Genomic DNA, 20,088 nt, shown 5'->3' on the forward strand with positions numbered 1-20,088 from the left:
TTGAACGTGGTATTTCTCCCTCCCTGTACGTGTCACATAGGTCCGCGCCCATGAGAAGATCGGGATTTGGCGTGCCATCGCCAAGGAAGTCCGGACCCTGGGGGTCCACCATCGACGGGACACCCACTGCCGCAAGAGGTGGGAGGACATCCGCCGCGGGACCAAGAAGACCGCCGAGTCTCTGCTGGGGATGGCCTCCCAACGTAGGCGGGGTGCCTGCCGTCAACTGACCCCCCTGATGTTCCGGATCCTGGCGGTGGCCTACCCTGATTTGGATGGGCGCGTGAGGGCAGCACAGCAGACACAAGGGGGTGAGTACAAGCATTATCTACTCTGTTGTCGCGCAGTGGAGGTGTCTGGGTGGGGGAGGAGGGCTGTGGGTCCCCCTAGGCCAGGGCGATATCTGTAGGCTGGGCACCCCCGTAAGCCCCTGTGTCCCCAGCCACCACCCTCAGTAGTTTGTCAGTACAGCCATCCCTGGGTCGTGTCATCCATGGGTGCAGTTGTCAACTCTAGGCGTGTAGGGCATGTTCCTCGGAATGCGTAGCGGACCACAAGTGCGCAACTTAGTGCAGGGGGCATCTGTGTCTGTCATGTCCGCTAACTGTACTGGAGATCCATGTACTCAATATCCCTTTATTTCTCTCTCCCCCCCCCTTTTTGTTTGTCTTTCTGTGCTTGTGTGCATCAGCATCATCAGGCGGAGGAGAAGTGGCATCGGGGCAGGAGGGAGCTGCATCTCACATGGCCCAGGAGGGCCATGCCACAGAGTCTGACTGGACCAGTGAGACGGAGGGCGAGGGGAGCTCCACGACGGGGACGACTGGACCCTGCAGCGACACGGACACGTCCTCGGAAGGGAGCTCCCTTGCGGGGGTGGCACCATCCGTGCCCCCCGCCATTACAGGTACAGCCGCCACCCAGCGCACCATCTCCGCCCTCCCAGCAGCCCCTCAGCGTTCGCCCCGTGCCCGCTCTGCCAGGAAGTCGGGCATCTCCTTCGCCCCAGGCACCTCAGGCCCTGCCCCTGTTACCCCCGCTGCCCTCAGTGAGGAGGTCATTGACCTCCTCCGAACGCTCATTGTTGGGCAGACTACCCTTTTGAATGCCATCCAGGGGGTGGAGAGGGAGGTTCATCGCAGCAATGCGTACCTGGAGGGCATTCATTCGGGTCAGGCTGCCCATCAGCGATCGTTCCAGGCTCTGGCCTCAGCACTGACGGCAGCCATTGTCCCTGTCTACTGCCTCCCTCTACTAACTCCCTCCTCCCAGTCTCCTGTTCCTCTGCCTGTCCCACCCACACCATCAGACCAGCCTGCACACACCTCAACACCCAAGAGAAGCTCATCCAAACATAAGCACCACAGATCACGCAGACATTCACACATGCAACATTCCGATGCAGACATGCCAACAGTCACTACCACCTCTGTGACCCCCACCTCCTCGTCTCCCTCCTCCCTCCCTGTGACGTCTACACTCACACCTCCATTCACCTCACCATCAGCCAGTGTTTCCATCACCAGCACACCCTCCACTCCAGTCCGCACACGTGCAGTCACCACCCCCACTGCCATTTACACGTCCCCTGTGTCCTCTCCCACTGTGTCTGTCACCCCCTCTTCCACACCACACAAACGCAGCCACCCACCCACCCAACAGCCATCCACCTCACGACAGCCTATCCCTCCTGCACCTGCACCCAAAGACAGCAAACGTGACTCACCTACAACCACATCCTCTCCCTCCACTCCCATTCCCACTGTACCTACCACTCTCCATTGTCCCAAGAAACTCTTCCTCGCCACTGCTAACTTCTTTCCTGACCCTGAGCCCCCCCCTCCTTCTCGTCGGGGTAAGAAGAGCACCTCAGCCACCACCAGCCCTGCAGCCCCCTTGACAAGGGTGCAGGGGTATTGGAGCCCACCAGCCCGCATGTCTGGATCTTCGCCCAGCAGCAAGGGGACAGCCAGCCCACCCCCTGGGAAGAGGAGCAGAAGGCGGAAGGGGCGCCGCAGGAGCCCGGCTTCTACATCCCCCCCGGACACCACCCAGAGACAGTCACCAGCCACAGCTCCAAAGGGAGGAAAGGGCCACAGACTCCCGACTAAGGAGGGCAAGGGCAGCAAGTCGGAGAGGTCAGGCAGCAGGCCTGCTGCCCAGGAGGAGCCCACCACCCCCATAGCCGCTGCCCAGGGAGGACCCAGCCCAGCTGGCCAGGAGGGCCCCACCACCCACAGCCCAGGTGGGCATTGAAGGAACACCATCCCCGCTGCCCAGGAGGGCACCACCAGGCAATGAGCAGTTGGCCATAGACCGGCCGCCGTCTCAAGCACCGCTCCGCTGGGCCCCGCCGTCTCAAGAACCGCTCCGCTGGGCCCCGCCGTCTCAAGAACCGCTGAACTGGGCCCCGCCGTCTCAAGAACCACTGAACTGGGCCCCGCCGTCTCAAGAACCGCTGAACTGGGCCCCGCCGTCTCAAGCACCGCTCCGCTGGGCCCCGCCGTCTCAAGAACCGCTGAACTGGGCCCCGCCGTCTCAAGCACCACTCCGCTGGGCCCCGCCGTCTCAAGAACCGCTCCGCTGGGCCCCGCCGTCTCAAGAACCGCTCCGCTGGGCCCCGCCGTCTCAAGAACCACTCCGCTGGGCCCCGCCGTCTCAAGAATCGCTGAACTGGGCCCCGCCGTCTCAAGAACCGCTGAACTGGGCCCCGCCGTCTCAAGCACCGCTCCGCTGGGCCCCGCCGTCTCAAGAACCGCTGAACTGGGCCCCGCCGTCTCAAGAACCGCTGAACTGGGCCCCGCCGTCTCAAGCACCGCTCCGCTGGGCCCCGCCGTCTCAAGAACCGCTGAACTGGGCCCTTCAAGGCAAGACCCGCTGAACTGGGCCCTTCAAGGCAAGAGGCGCTGAACTGGGCCCTTCCAGGCAAGATCCGCTGGCCCTTTGGCAGACGTGGCAGGGCAGGATCTATCTCGGGCAGGGCTGCAGGATGTCCTCTGGCCAACATGCCTCCTTCAGTGGCAGTGGGGTCTGTTATGGACTGTTTGGACTGTGGCTTTGCACTCCCCAGGATGGCCCAGTGGGCAGGCCACCCACTGTATGGACTGTATGGACTGTGGCTTTGCACTCCCCAGGATGGCCCAGTGGGCAGGCCACCCACTGTATGGACTGTATGGACTGTGGCTTTGCACTCCCCAGGATGGCCCAGTGGGCAGGCCACCCACTGTATGGACTGTATGGACTGTGGCTTTGCACTCCCCAGGATGGCCCAGTGGGCAGGCCACCCACTGTATGGACTGTATGGACTGTGGCTTTGCACTCCCCAGGATGGCCCAGTGGTCATGGAGTCCCCTCGTGGATCTGGCGTCGTGTACTCAAGTGGCTGAGGTGCCCCCCCTTCCCTTCCCCCTGAGGTGCCTGTCCTATTTTCTTTCTGATGCCCCTGCAGTGTTCTCTCCGTGGAGTTCTTGTCGTGGGACTGGGCCTTGCCCCTTTGCACAGGACCCCTGTGGTCCACGGACAGTGGTTGGACTACATTTAGTAGCTGTATATATTTTGTACATAGTTTATTTATTTATTGGGATTACTGGTGTCCATATTTCAATATATCTGCCCGTTTATGATCTCTTCTTTTGGTCTTTGCATTATTTCGGAGGGGGGGGTTTGTGGGTTGTGACAGTGATCTGTGGGAATGCATTGATGTGTGTGTTGTAGTGGGTATGGGTGGGTGGGTGTGTGCCGGTAATCTTTTCCCTCCCCTGTGTCGTAGGTGCAGTACTCACCGATGTCTTCCGCGCCGCCGGGCGTGCTCCTGGTATATGAGCAGGTATAGGAGTGCGGGGATGACCTGCAACTCGGGTTCCATACTGCCGGAATCTCGCGTAGAGGTGAGCGTTTTCCCGTTCGTAGTCTGTTTCTGCCGTGTTTTTATCGGCGGTGCTCCCGCCCCGGAAAAGGTGGCGGATTGGTGGGTCGTGATAGGGTGGGCGGTACATTGTCTGCCGCCTGGCTGTTGGCGGGGACCGCCGCGCTGTTTGTTTGTTCCGCCGTGGCGGGCGGAGTGTTAATGCGGCGGGCTGTGTTGGCGGTTCCCGCCAGGGTCAGAATTGCATATTTTGGACCGCCGGCCTGTTGGCGGCTTGGCCGCCGCATTATCACCGACCGCCAGGGTCAGAATGAGGGCCTAAGGCCCTCATTCTAACCCCGGCGGTCGGCGGAGAGGCGGCGGTCGGACCGCGAACAGACCGGCGGTCCAAAAAATGGCATTCTGACCGCGGCGGTCACCGCCGCGATCGACCGCCACTTTCCCACTCCGACCGCCACGGCGGTCTGACCGCCGGGCTGGAGTTTGCGCACTCCGGCCCGGCGGTCGACCCAAGACCGCCAACCGCATCATGACCCTGCTTACCGCCGCGGTTTTTGGCGGGCGGGAACCGCCATGCGAACCATGGCGGTAGGCACTATCGGGGCCAGGGAATTCCATCCCTGGCACTGATAGGGGTCTCCGCCACCCCCCACTACCCCCCACGAGTCCCCCCCCCACACCCTCCACCCCCTGCCACCCCCCAGAGATGTTACAAACCCCCTGCCCCCCCCACCCCGACATGCACATACACGCACCCCGACATGCACGCACCCCCAACATGCACATATGCACACCCCCTACACACACACATACACAACGGGGGCACATACCCGCACACATACATGCCAACATGCGCACCCGCCGAACTACACACATTGCCCATAGGCACAGCGGCACCCCCCGCCCGCATGCACGCACTCACACACCCCCTCCACACACCCCCATGCACGCACACATCACACAACACCCCCCCCACCCCCTCCCCTCACGGACGATCAACTTACCTTGTGCGTTGGTCCTCCGGGAGGCGACGGGAGCCATAGGGACGTGACCGCCAACAGAAGACCGCCAACAGAAGACCGCCACACAGAAATGTGGGTCGTAATTCGGTGGGCGGTGTTCTGCTGGCGTGGCGGTGGAGGTTGACCAGTCTCCACTTTCCCGCCGACCGCCAGTGTGGCTGCTGGCTGTTTTCCGGCGGAACGCTCCCAGCGGTCGGAATACGCGCCGCGGCATACCGCCGCGGTCGGCGGTCTTTACCGCCGCGGTAACTCGGCGGTCTTGCGAAAAGACCGCCAAGGTCAGAATGACCCCCTAAATCTTTGTTAGTACAGTTGAGAATAGTGACTTGTGTATTTTTAGTTCCATGAGGTCACAGCCTGTGACAGAAAGCACTGTGAATATATAAAAAGGCATTATTTTATACTTGCATTGCACGCAGTATAATATAGGCCACTACAAAAAGGTTTATTATAAAACTGTGCTTCCAGAATGTGGATTTAAGTAATATCAGAGCATATGCAATACCTTTTTTTTAAATAGCTGTCCCTTCAACACCTCCAGATGAAGTAAGTGCTGTGTAAATACAATTACAATTAAAAGCATGCACTTTACAGCTCAGTTGTTAACTCTTCGCACTACCCCTCAAAAAAAAAAAAATGTTGTCCTCACAAAGCTTTGATCATTTAAAGCTGCTCCCAAGCACCCTTTACATTTGCAGATCTGCTCGTAGAGCACATTTGCTTTTCATTCAGGAAGCAGAAGCCCTGGGCTGAAAGTCTCCTTAGCTGTCTGTGCGACTTTCACAGCACATGAGACTCAAATTAAAGTTCAGCTGAGGCATTTTAAGGATCAGCTGGGGGAATGTGCGACCCCCTTTCCAGGTCTCCACGGCCCCCCTGGGGGTCCCGACCTGTGTGAAGGCAGCCTAATTCAGTCACTCTCAGTGCAGCAAGGTGTTTATACGCCTCTCTGTGTCACGTTCGGAGGACCCGTGCCATGCAGGTCTAACTGGGGGCTAAGCAGGCGCTCCCAGAAGTGAGTTACTGGGCTTCCATTTTGTAGCTGGGCCTGCTTACCCCGCTCTTAGTGTGGTCCTATGGGGCAGGGCAGTACAAGCAGCCCCGCTATGATCCAAGAGGAATAGTGTGGGCCTATGCGCCTGGTGACCTCACTATTGTTGTTGAATCCCACAGTGAGGCAGGAAACTAGCTCTGCTGGGAATGCTTCGGGCTTTCTGGAGGCTGATCCTGGCCACTTTGGGTTATTATGACACAACAGAACACTGCTGGGCCCTGCGCTGCCCGCTACACCCCCTTCAAATTGGGGGTCACTGCATTTGTTACTTCCTGCTTGAGGTCCCTGGGTTGTTGTGTCTAGGGTGTGTGCAATGTCACCCTAGCTGCCTCCCTGGCTGCCGAACCTCACTGGTGCTCTCAGCCACGGGTAGTTTTCTCCCTGCACGGGGACCTTTGGGTGTCCAGAGCTCCCATCTGGACTCCCAGTGCTCCCTTCAGCGGATTGCCAGGTGAGAGATGCTGAGCTCTTGAGGATGTTGACAGATTATATGACTGTGCTGGGAGATCCATTCCCACACATCTGCTATGTTGCCAATCTCAGCCAAATCACATATAAATAATTTGATACTGGACTCATCCTTTTTTCTTGATTTTTTGATCTTCTTGATTGGCCTCTTTTGCTTTTTCCAAATTCACTTCCATTTTGCCTGCCGGTATGTATCGGTATCTATGCATACAAGCATGGAGTTTGACCTCAACAGTCTGGAGAGCTACGCTGTAGCTGAGCTCAAGGGATTCTGTGGAGAGAGGAAGCTCCCAGCAACCAAGAGCTCCAAGAAGCAAGAGCTCTAGTAGGACCTTAGGACCTGGGAGGAGGCTTGCCAGTTACAAGCTACAACGCAGGGGGAAAAGGACAAGGGGGATATGGAGGAGTTGGAGGAGGAGATGGCGGGGAGGATGGCAGTCCTGCTCATGGCTCCAGAGGAGACAGAAGGACCCATGGGAGTGAGGGTCCCTGCCAGATCCAGAAAATGCAGCAGTATCTCTTCCCGCAAGCTGTCCCCAGAGGAGCTAGAGGTCAGGGGAGCAGAAAGGGAGTTCATACAACAACTGGCCAAACTCAGGCTTGAGGAGGCAGCTGTCAAGTGAGAAGCAGCGAAGGAGAAGACTGCTGCAAAGAGGGCTCTGGAGGAGAGGAGAGCGGAAGCAGAAATTGCTCTGGCAAAGCTGTGGCTGTGAGGGCCTTGACTGAGGGGAAGTTGGTCCTGGCTCATGTGATACGCATGAAGGAGCGGGACATATTAAAGCTAAGCAAGCAGCAGAATCCAGCAGCAATAGTAGCAGCAATCTGGATGCTCATGGAGAGGTGAGGGTTTGGTGCCTCGCTGCGTGATGAGGGTGATATAGACAAATGTTGTTAATTTCTCTACTTTGATTCGTCCCCTTCTAAACTATCCTGCGCCAATGTCAATTCACAGAAAAGCAAAACTCCATTGTTGTATGCCCCACCTTTTAGTGTTTATAAATGGTGGTTTGTGTATTTGTTTTAAGAGCACGCCTGTTAGATAACATGAGGATGTCACCCTGCCCCCACAGACACACCTGCCATACAGCCTGAATTGCAGCAGAACCAAGAGAAGAAAAACATGGAGCTTAACCTACATAAGGACGCAGAGACTGAGTCTCCTGGGCAAAACCTCTGCACTAAGCTTTTCTGCTTCCGTGAGACTGCTTCCAGTTATCTGCACCTGTGCCTCATCCTTGTCTTCTTCGTATACTATAGGGAACATGCAGAGACAGAAAATTCATGCAGGAAGAGGAACAGAGCTAAAGAAGGGGGTGCAGTGCTTCACTATTAGAGTCAACTCATTACAGCCATGTACTACTATCTCATTGTGTTATGTAATAGTTTGTTTTACTGTGAGAACAAAGCACTTCCTTCGGACATTATGTGCCCCTCCTAATACTACCCACCACAATATCTCCTGAGAAGCCTGTCACAGCTCACCCTCACTGGCCTGAGAGTTAAGTGTGGTAAGGGTTGTACTTGGCCCAGTGTTCACAACCAAAGTAGGATGTATCCCAGGACACCACTGGTAAATGACCTCACCCACCACAGATAGGCCTAGCAAACCCTGTCTGCCGATTAGCCCCTGAATTAAATCTGTCAGTTGGTGGCAAGTGGTGGAATATCTGAACGTTCCATCTCCAGCTGTTCTTAACAGAACATTAAGTTCAACCGAAGCATCTGACAACCTGCAAATACAGTAGTAGACACAGGTTACATAGGAATAGACCATGACTCCTGGCCCTTAGATCAGAGAGGGAGGATGAAGGATATGTGTTTAGCGGGAGGATGGAGGACTCTTAGAGACAAGGATGGGGGGGGAATCATTGCAAGTTTTATAGAGGACCACTTAGATAAACTGGTTTATAGGGAGGAAACTGAGTTGGATTTAGAGGAAGGTGGTTGACAGGAACCCCTGGAGGAAGGGACCAGATGTCAGACCTTAGCACAGGCCTTCCACAGACTCACGCCAAATGTGTCCCAAAATCTACTATCCATGATTTCTCGAGACATTCTCTCTCTTGCCTCAGATTTCAAGGGTACCCCTGTCATCGACTCAAGGAATTATTATCTAGGTTGGGTTAAGCCTGACTGAGTCCCAGAATGTACAATCTGCTCTCCAGAAGAAAAAAAGGAGGCAGAAGAAACATGAGGAATAGATGTAGGAAAGTACCATCTTGCCTGGCATGTTACCCCCATACTTCACTGTATATATGTTGTTTTAGTGTATGTGTCACTGGGACCCTGACAGCCAGGGCCCCAGTGCTCATAAGTGTGCCCTGTATGTGTTCCCTGTGTGATGACTAACTGTCTCACTGAGGCTCTGCTAACCAGAACCTCAGTGGTTATGCTCTCTCTGCTTTCCAAATTGTCACTAACAGGCTAGTGACCAATTTCACCAATTCACATTGGCATACTGGAACACCCTTATAATTCCCTAGTATATGGTACTGAGGTACCCAGGGTATTGGGGTTCCAGGAGATCCCTATGGGCTGCAGCATTTCTTTTGCCACCCATAGGGAGTTCTGACAATTCTTACACAGGCCTGCCACTACAGCCTGAGTGAAATAACATCCACGTTATTTCACAGCCATTTACCACTGCACTTAAGTAACTTATAAGTCACCTATATGTCTAATCTTCACCTGGTGAAGGTTGGGTGCTAAGTTACTTAGTGTGTAGGCACCCTGGCACTAGCCAAGGTGCCCCCAAATCGTTCAGGACAAATTCCCCAGACTTTGTGAGTGCGGGGACACCATTTCACGCGTGCACTATACATAGGTCACTACCTATGTATAGCGTCACAATGGTAACTCCGAATATGGCCATGTAACATGTCTAAGATCATGGAATTGGGGAGACAATTCCATGATCCCCTGAGTCTCTAGCACAGACCCGGGTACTGCCTTTCCCGGGGTTTCACTGCAGCTGCTGCCAACCCCTCAGACAGGTTTCTGCCCTCCTGGGGTCCAGCCAGGCCTGGCCCAGGAAGGCAGAACAAAGGACTTCCTCAGAGAAAGGGTGTTACACCTTCTCCCTTTGGAAAAAGGTGACAGGGCTGGGGAGGAGTAGCCTCCCCCAGCCTCTGGAAATGCTTTGATGGGCACAGATGGTGCCCATCTCTGCATAAGCTAGTCTACACCGGTTCAGGGATCCCCCAGCCCTGCTCTGGCGCAAAACTGGACAAAGGAAAGGGGAGTGACCAGAGCTCCTCCAGCGTGCCCCAGGCCTCTGCCATCTTGGATTCAGAGGTGTGCTGGCACACTGGACTGCTCTGAGTGGCCAGGGCCAGCAGGTGACGTCAGAGACTCCTTCTGATAGGCTCTTACCTGTGTTACTAGCCTATCCTCCTTCCTAGGTAGCCAAACCTCCTTTTCTGGCTATTTAGGGTCTCTGCTTTGGGGAATTCTTCAGATACCGAATGCAAGAGCTCATCAGAGTTCCTCTGCAGCTCCCTCTTCACCTTCTGCCAAAGGATCGACTGCTGACTGCTCAGGACGCCTGCAAAACCGCAACAAAGTAGCAAAGACGACTACTGCAACCTTGTATCGCTTCATCCTGCTGGCTTTCTCGCCCGGCGTTGTGGGACTCCCTTTTCTGACTTCGGGTGGACTCCGGTTCACTCCTCTTCTAAGTGCCTGTTCCGGTACTTCTGCGGGTGCTGCCTGCTTCTGTGAGGGCTCCCTGACTTGCTGGGCGCCCCCTCTGTCTCCTCATCCAAGCGGCGACATCCTGGTCCCTCCTGGGCCACAGCAGCATCCAAAAACCCTAACCGCGACCCTTGCAGCTAGCAAGGCTTGTTTACGGTCTTTCTGCGTGGGAATACCTCTGCAAGCTTCTTCACGACGTGGGACATCCATCCTCCAAAGGGGAAGTTTCTAGCCCTCTTCGTTCTTGCAGAATCCACAGCTTCTACCATCCGGTGGCAGCTTCTTTGCACCCTCAGCTGGCATTTCCTGGGCATCTGCCCACTCTCAACATTGTCGCGACTCTTGGACTTGGTCCCCTTGTTCCGCAGATACTCAGGTCCGGAAATCCACTGTTGTTGCTTTGCTGGTGTTGGTCTTCCTTGCAGAAAACCCCTATCACGACTTCTGTGCTCTCTGCGGGTTATATGTGCACTTTACACCTACATTTCATGGTCTTGGGGTGGGCAATTTTTCTAACCCTCACTGTTTTCTTACAGTCCCAGCGACCCTCTACAAGCTCATATAGGTTTGGGGTCCATTCGTGATTCGCATTCCACTTTTGGAGTATATGGTTTGTGTTGCCCCTATACTTATGTGCTCCTATTGCAATCTATTGTAACTTTACATTGCTTGCATTACTTCGTTTTGCTATTACTGCATATTTTTGGTATTGTGTACATATATCTTGTGTATATTTGGCATCCTCATACTGAGGGTACTCACTGAGATACTTTTGGCATATTGTCATAAAAATAAAGTACCTTTATTTTTAGTAATTCTGTGTATTCTTAGGATATTGTGCATATGCCACCAGTGGTATAGTGGGAGCTTTGCATGTCTCCTAGTTCAGCCTAAACTGCTCTGCTATAGCTACCTTCTATCAGCCTAAGCTGCTAGAAACACCTCTTCTACACTAATAAGGGCTAACTTGACCTGGCACAAGGTGTAAGTACCCCTTGGTACCCACTACAAGCCAGGCCAGCCTCCTACAATAGATTCAAGAAAAAAGAAATGAGGAGAGGGAAGAAGGGGGAACTGGAGGGAGAAATGATAGCCTTGTAGAAGGAAGGCTCAGAATGTCAGCGGAGACAGCTACATCTGGGAAAGAAGATTCCACCTCCATCTCAGAAGACGTTTGTGCAAAGGCTTCAAACGAGATTTTGCACACGTATGTGCAGGGACTGGATATTTTGGAAAGGCTTGTAAGCTTTGAGATTGCTTGTAGGGCTCAGGCTTTGAATGGTGTGTCTAAGGGGGGCACTGTAATGAGTGAGTTGGCCTCAGAGGGCACAGCAGTCACTGGCTGAATGCCAGCAGCAGAGCAGGTGAACTGTGAGTGAATGAAGGAAGCTCTAATCGGATTGTCTGGGCTACAGCCAGCTCAGTACCCTTAGAGGAACTCAAGTGAGTGGCTGGCCTTCCATGAAACAAATTCATTAACTGAAATGAGTGGGTGAGAGGGATGGGGTGCGGAGGATTTTTATGCCCTTAATCAATAGATGGTGACAGAGTGACTCAAGAAGGAGTGCTCTACCCCACTTAGGTGACACCTGTCAGACAGGACAGTTAATGATCCAGAGAAGATCCAGTGTTAACTCACAGTAGGTTTAATAGCTGGGCTGGAGCAGACTGTCTTTAAACCATAAGGAGGGCAGAATTCAACAGAGGTTTTACCCCAGAGGATAAGGTCCAGGGCAAATTCCAAAAGATCAAGGGAGGACACAGGCAAAAAGGGAATTGGGTTCCAAGTCAGGACACACAAGGGCAAGAAAAGTCTTCCAAGCTCAAAGTGCTTACTTGCTACAAGGGTAACAAAATGGACTTCACGTAAGGGACTGTACCAGCTGCACTTGTGATAGCAAGTGTGTTGGCTATGGGTGAAGGGGACCCAAGAGGTACATGTTGCAGTTAATCTAGTAGCTATAGACATTTGGGAGTGGCGTATCCATCCAAAAAGTACAGGGTATATGTTGGAAGCTAATATCAACAGGAGGAATATCCGTGCCCTGAAAAGTACTACGGTTAAGAGGAAGATTCTCAAGCCCAAGAAGATTCTCCCAAGAGCCAGTGGCAAAGGCTAGGTAACTCATGGGGATGACATGGAGAAAACGATGACCCAAGTTGAGGTCGAACTGAATGACAAGCCAATCGTGGCCTATGGAGGGATGAAGCAAGGTGCTGAATGTCCCTTGGGCAATGGTTAGATTATCCCTACTTTAGTACCAGGGCCAGAAGCTGACAGGGTTTGGACCACATCAGGTGTGTTGACCAGAGCACAGGTTGCATGTACATCTAAGGAAGAGACAGGGACCAACCCTTAGTTGGAAGGACCAGAGAAAGGCAGTGAATGGATCAGAAGAGACTCTGAGAAATCACAGATTGTGGTGTCCATCATCCCTGCTCCAGAAGGAGAGGAGGATGAGAAATCCAAAGCAGACCTGGGGCCATAATATACATCCTGCCCCAGGGGCACAAAGTGCGTATGTTCCTTCTTGGTCCTCATCCTCCCCTCCCGGGGCACAGTGGTATTACAGAAGGGTCCACAGGCGGTCATGTAATACTGATAGCACTGGCGCATGTGTAGTGCCTGTGCTATCAGGAGAGAGCATTCCCTCATTTGTATGGGTGCATGGCACCATGCAAATGAGGGAATCTATTTGCTTCTCCGCAAAGGAGCAGACGTTGAGGCAAACATGCCCTTGGGAGGGGCACTGAAAGTATGACACAAAAAGGTGGTGCACTCTCAGTGTGCACCCCGAGGGCAGCCCTCTCAAGGAAAGAACGGGGGTCTCCTGGACAGCTCAGACATCCCCCTGCAGGCACGTGTACTCACTCACTGACCCGCCTGCAAAGGGATTTCTAATCCCGCTTCAAAGTGCAGGAGAACAACGGAGAAGCTCTGAAGCAGCTGCTCCATATTTCACTTGAATGTGCTGCCCTAGGCCAGCTTCACTCATGGCGACCCTGAGAGCGGCACATTCATCATAAAAGGTTGCATTTTCCCAGTTTGCACATGGTGCACCATTGTGCAAACAGGGAAATATGCCCTATTCGTAATATGGGCTCAAGTGTTTGAGTCTGGGTCAGGGTCGGAGTTGCAAGAGTTGTCAGCTGCTAGAGAACTCACCTGAGGGAAATTCCACCAGACACAAGCTGAATGCCTTACACTGGTGGGACTTCGGAAAGTAACTCAGGAATGAGTCAGCAAAGGAGAGGCTGAAGGCTTAGGCACTCATTACAACCCTGACGGTCAAAGACCGCCAGGGCTGTTTCGACGGAAGCACCGCCAACAGGCTGGCGGTACTTCACATGGGATTACGACCGTGGCGGAAGCACCGCGGTCGCACTGCCAGGACCGGCGGTTTCCCGCCTCATTGGTCCCGGCGGTTGTAATCCCTCAGGACAGGGCTGCCCAGGGGATTACGAGCCCCCCTCCCGCCAGCCTTTTCATAGCGGTATGAACCGCCATGAAAAGGCTGGCAGAAAGGGGAGTCGCAGGGCCCCTGGGGGCCCCTGCACTGCCCAAGCCTCTGGCATGGGCAGTGCAGGGGCCCCCTGCCACGGCCCCATGGAGCTATGCAGACAGTGAAAAGCGCGACTGGTGCAACTGCACCCGTCGCACTGCCGCAACACCGCCTGCTCCATTTGGAGCCAGCTCCCGTGTTGTGGCCGAGATCCCCGCTGGACCGGCGGGCGGAAACTAGGTTTTCGCCCGCCGGCCCAGCGGTGATCTCCAAATAGCCACCGCGGGAGTGCGGCCGCGCGGCGGATTCAACTTGGCGGGCTGCGCTTGCCACCCGCCAAAGTTGAAATGAGGGCCATAATGTTGACTGGAGAATGGACCGCTTTACTATAAGCCTGTGAATTGCTGGGTCGGGTTAGAGGCTGTAAACCCATTACTGCACAGAGACCCTTAGCAGGATACTTGTTATTTGGGAAGAGTCAGGATAAGTTGGACTCTTTGTTCTGCTGGTTGGGGATATACAGAGATACATAGAGATTCTGTAGAAACTGTCCTACTTGCCAACTGAGAGGAACGTCACAATGTAAGACCGGGGCACTATTGATGCCACTGTCAGGTAAGAGGCATACCATCTGAGTGAGTGTGCACTGACATTGTTAGCTCATTTGATCCCCCCCTCGACCTTGTATCCAGAGGCGGTACCTCTGAGGAGCACGACTGCAAAGATAGTTGTATGACACTCCTTGAGATCTTATCAAGCAATGGATTTCTTAAAATAGTCATTTCTGACTGGTGAACAAAATATTTCTTTTTAAATGAGAGAGGTGTAGGAGCCAGCTGGCATGACCTAGCACTTCCCCACAGCATACGGCTGGCAAACCAGTGGGTTGGAGGAACGGTCTAACAAGACCCTGAGAAGAGCTTGATGGAAACTCTACAGAGAACCTCAGCAGGAAGTGGGGTTTTCTGTTGTCATGACTCTTCCTTGTTTGCAGAAAGATTCTGCAGAAAGGAGTAGGGTTCAGTCTCTTTAACCTCTATTTGGACACCGAGTGCGAGGCCCGCTCACCTCAGTGAGAGAAGTGTGGAATAGAACTTCAGAGAAGGATGCAGAGAACTAAGAGATTGGCCTCAGGAAGTTCATGGCATACACAGGTCGGGTGAAGAAAGGTGAAGAAAGCCTTTGGCAAGCCAAAAGCTGATGACTGGTATGACAAGAAAGCAATACTGAGGGGACATCAGGAGGGTCAGAAGGTGTTGGTGTTGCATTCCATTTGACCAAGAGATTTGGGGGACACATAGTGCAGGCCATATAAGGTAGTACAAGTGACAAAAGCGTGTAATATGTGACATGATTTAAGAGTGTCATGGTCTATAATGTTTAAGCACTAATCTGTTAGGATGTACAATCCATTGGTGATGAAACCGAACTACAGATGCTGGTTCCCTATGCCTAGGCCCAAAGTTTTATTAACACTTGGGACTGAGCTACTTTCTAGTAGGGAGAAGAGAAAGGGATGTGAGAAAAAAAAAACAGAAAGATGACATCCTCAGTGTGTACTTTCCAAATATTACTAGTCTTGATCTCAATGCAGTACGTCCATCTTTTAGTGCAGGCATCAACTGTGCTCTGAGATAAACAAAGTAATGAGTGAAATGTGACTACAACATTCCACTATACGTCTAAGTAAGAGTCTTGCACTTCTAAACTTTCCCTCTTTCACTAAGCTGTAATGCTGAACTCAGGGTCGTCTGGTCTTTGCTTCTCTGAGAAAAGGTAAGGCTTATCAGTTATTAGAAAACAGCTACTTAATCATTTCTTGTTTATTCCTCCAATCACATTTTCTTATACCTGGAGTTCCAATCACTGGATTATTTTCATTAAAAGTTTACTAACAGGAATTAGCTCCATTCCTTGAACGCCTGGATCTGTCAATCTTTTGGGAATTAACTTTTCTGATTCAAACAATTGTCTTGCACTTGTTAATTATGAACATGTTAAGTGTTGACCCCACACTTCACCCTTGATTTAATTTATCCTTACTTATTTTTTTCTAGGATCAGGATATAACAAAGGAAACAAAAACCTCTTCAATCAGTAGGAGGTCAGTGAGTCAATAAAAAAAAAGTGCTGCACATACACTCGTTACCAATTTAATGTAGAGACTTCTGTTGGTGATTAATTTCTTTCTTGATTTTTTGGTGCTGCAAAGGAAGATTCTGTCAGGAATCTCCAGACAATACACCAACCTGCTGAGGACCAGAAGGCCATGAAAACATCCGGGTCAGAAAACTGGAACCGGCTGGATGCTGGTCTTAGAAAGAGTAAACAATAACAGACACGAATCTCTGGATGAGCAAAGATGAAATAGCCCAGTACACCCAACATGGTTGCCATTCTAGTACAAGTGGAATTCAAACGAGAATGCGGTCACTTGAATTTGCAGAGAGAAGATAAGCATAAACCAAGCACCAGTTCTACATGGCAGCACACTTCTTGGGTTCAATAAAATGATAACTCTGCAAGGACTGCCAGTGAAGGTAATTGGCTGAGTACAAAGTGCATTAAGATTGAAGCTGCCAAGATGTGGACTTCGGGTGATTCAGTTTTCTTGTAATCCTTGGGCCAGTTCAGATGTAATGGTGCACAAGACAGGATTCATTGACCGCACTTTTGATTGGACTCCCAGGCCATCAATAATGTGACCAAGTCAATGCACATCCGGTTCCGAGAGATGATGAGCAAGTGGACAGGTTGGGCACTGCTTGCATCTCTGAACTGACCGGTGCCTGGTGACAGATCAACTTAATACCTAGCACCTAGGAGCAGAGCAGCCTCTGTGTCAGAGGGATTGTACTAATTTAGGCCATATCCTTCACTCTCATAAATGCTCCTACCACATTTTGGCACCTGATGAACCACTTTCTTTCAGTGCTGGAAGAGTTCTGCATGCCCTATATTGATGTTAAATCCTAAAAGGTGTTTTTCTGGATACAGGTGGTAAAACTGACTTTCAAGGCTACCAATGCGAGTAGTGATCAAAAACTAAAAGAATCCTAGAATGGTTTGGGTGGGAACGAGTAAAACCGGGGCACTCAATTCCAGAGGTCTCCTACCCACACAATCTAGATGTGTGATGGATCCATGGTCACAATGTCAAGGTGTCACACAGACAACAAAACACACAAACCTTAATGCAGAAACATGCCACAGGGAAATGGCACACTGAACATCATCAGTCCAAATGCACAGGCCTGAATGCCCAAGTCAAATGACTTGCAGTCTTGTCACTGCAACATAAATCAGCCTGCAACATGTCTCATGCAAGAGCCACGCCTCCTAGAAAAGGACTAATTTAGGCCCAAACGTTTCCTCCATCAATTTTTGTCTTCCTCTAAATCAGGGAGTTGCAATACTATTTGCTACATCCTTCTGCCGGGAAGCATGGAATAAAATATTTGAAGAAAAGAAGAGTGTGCTGGCTGTACCAATCAAACATCACTCCATGACCCAAAGATTGCCAACATTTACTCATCTACCTCTTCCTAAAGGAAATTTCTGCGACAAGTAGTGTCTGCGATACCACATCTATTGAATTATAGATGGCTAATAGTAAACTGCGGGGATGTTTTTCACTGAGTAGGTCTGAGTGACATCAAATAGACAATGAGAGCAAAGCTCAAGTTGTCGGTGATGTGAGTCGGCACCATTTACCAGTTCGAAGGATTTTATTTCAGCAAAATGGAATGTATCACCTATTTTAAGGCACCTCGCCTCTCCCCACTTCCCAAAGACCTGTCCATCCAGCCTCAAGCTGAACTCTGTGTTCTCACAGAGGGGTATAAATGGGGGTGAATGTTTCACAAGCCATAGCTGTTCTACCATTGCGTCCTATATTTGTAGTGGTATCCCAGTTACGGGAGAATGAGTCAAGTTGGTGGCCCTCCATTTTGGAATTTGCCACAAGTCTGATTCCGACCTCAGTCACTCTAACAGGAAGTTCTATTGTGTTGCTTAATAACAGGCTTTATAACTTGGGATCCACAGGCCTCGCTTCCTCAGGGGCTGGTTGCAGCCCCAATTTTAACTCGCCTTTATAAATCCTTTGTAGATATAGGGCAATGCCTCCATCTATGAAGAAGGCATTAATTACTGTGCTGCCCTATAAGGGAAAGATAGCATACAGTGATCATCATAAAGATTTCTCATAGTGTAGTAAGATGCAGGGCAGGTTGGCCAGATTATCTATAGTGCAGTAAAAAGTAGTGCATGTTACGCAGATTTCTTATAGTGCAGCACAGCACAGCACAGTGCAAGATCCACAATTTTCACACAGTGCAGTCAAAATCATTGCAGCAAGCACAGAGTTTTCGCAATATAATAAAAAGCAGTTCAGTGTATACAGATTTCTCATAGCCCTGTACAATGCAGTGTATACAGACTCCTCACAGTGCAGTAAGATGCAGTGTAGTGCACAGATTCCTCATAGTGCAATAAGATGCTGTGCAGTGCACAGACTCTTCATAGTGCAGTAGGATGCAGTGCAGTGCTCAGATCCCTCTCAGTGCAGTAAGATGCAGTACAGTGCACAGATTCCTCACAGTGCACTAAGATGCAGTGTAGTGTGCACAGATTTGCAGTAAGGTGCAGTGCAGTGTGCCAGATTCCTCTCGGTGAAGTAAGATGCAGTGAAGCGCACAGATTCCTTATAGTGCAGTATGATGCAGTGCACAGATTCCTGACAGTGCAGTAAGATGCAGTGCACAGATTCCTCACAGTGCTGTAAGATGCAGTGCAGTGTGAATAAATTCACCATACTGAAGTAAGATGCAGTGCAGTGCACAGATTCCTCACAGTGAAGTAAGATGCAGTTCAGTGCACAGACCGCTCCCTTCAGTAAGATGCAGTGCAGCGCACAGATTCCTCACAGTGCAGTAAGATGCAGTGCAGTGTACAGATTCTTCATAGTGTGGCAAGATTCAGTGCAGTGGCACCGATTCCTCACAGTGCAGTAAGATGCAGTGCAGTGCACAGATCTCTCACAGTGCAGTAAGATTCAGTGCACAGATTCGTCACAGTGTACAGTAAGGTGCAGTGCAGATTCCTCATAGTGTAGTAAGATGCAGTGCAGTGCACCGATCCCTCACAGTGCAGTAAGATGCAATGCAGAGATTCATCTCAGTGCAGTAAGGTGCAGTGGAGTGCACAGATACCACACAGTGCAGTAAGATGCAGTGCACAGATCTCTCACAGTGCAGTAAGATGCAGTGCACAGATTCCTCATATTGCAGTAAGATGCAGTGCAATGTGCACAGATTCCTCAGGATTATTCAGTCTATTTCTACAAACACAGCAGAAGGTGCTGACAATCTCCTACCTGAGCAGAAACCGGTGCAGACATTTCCAGGCTCTCTCCTCCTCCTGGGAATTGAGGGGGGGGGGCCGAGGCAGATTTGGGGTCTGAGGGGGGTCTGTGAGGGTCTGAAGATGAAGATAACTGCACAGACAGACAGGGGGTCCTTCCTCCTCTGCAGCAGGCTGGACACAGAGGGAGAGGCCGGAAGTGATGTCAGCATCCGCTGCCGGTGCTGTCTCTGCCGCCGCTGACCCGGAAGAGGAAACCCTTCTCCCTTCCATACAGTGTGCTCAGTGGATTTCATCAGCAGGCGAGGAGCGCCCTCCGGTGGCCGCTGGCGGGACCGCCGCCTCCAGGCTCCTGTGGATTCTTCGATGAGACTTTGCCGCGTGTAATAAAGAAACCTAAGAGGGAGATTGGATACAAAATGTGGGTAAAATGAATGTCCATGTTTGCAACGGAGTGGTGGGAATTTTAAACGTTTGAAAGTTAAAATAAAATTGTTTTCTGGCCACAAACTTCAGTCTCCCATTTGAATTGGGACTGGGAGAATGAATGTTTTTCCCCTTTTCGTTCAGAGCCGTCCTGGAACCTTTAACCTTTGTGGTCGTTTTTTTAATAGCAGCAACTGCATTCTGGGACTTGTAGTTTCTCTGTTACACGCACAGCAAGAATGAACCGTTACCTAAAAAGGCAGAACTAGCTAATGTGGGAACTTGCCACCTACATGGTTGTATTTCCTTAACCTAAATGCCAAGCGGAATTGAGAAGAAATTGGCCTTTAACAAAATACACATATTAAGGTGATTTCAGCTTATATTTGCTATTTTGACTGTGCACTGACATAGCTGTCAAGTATGTTTATGTGGGACATTTCCATTTTTCCACTGTGTCGATGAGTGACATTTTATTGCCACGTCCAACATGCATGGAGCCACAAACATCATTCCCCAACTTGTCCTGGTAAAAACGCTACCCCACTGGTGTGCCTGGGCCTCGTGCCGTTGACAGGAATAAGTCACAGAAGGTTCAATGGTAGTCCTTACATGAGGGCTACTGTTGACCCTGGGGTGATCCATTCGTGATGCAGGCACTAGGCAGAGGCACACAAGTGGGGTAGCGTTTTT

The 20,088-nt window shown here is 51.5% G+C and overlaps 1 protein-coding gene across 1 annotated transcript in view; it reads right to left on the bottom strand.

The window, feature by feature from the left end:
* LOC138287316 (zinc finger protein 271-like) overlaps positions 1-19,142 on the bottom strand; it is a 56,755-nt gene extending 37,613 nt beyond the window's left edge. The window contains exon 1 of the mRNA XM_069227669.1: positions 18,983-19,142. The gene's annotated coding sequence lies outside the window, so the exon portion shown is untranslated. The remainder of the gene's footprint in view (positions 1-18,982) is intronic.
* Positions 19,143-20,088: the final 946 nt, after the last annotated feature.

The sequence above is a fragment of the Pleurodeles waltl genome, chromosome 4_1 (genome assembly GCF_031143425.1).
Source record: "Pleurodeles waltl isolate 20211129_DDA chromosome 4_1, aPleWal1.hap1.20221129, whole genome shotgun sequence".
NCBI classification, from domain to species: domain Eukaryota; kingdom Metazoa; phylum Chordata; class Amphibia; order Caudata; family Salamandridae; genus Pleurodeles; species Pleurodeles waltl.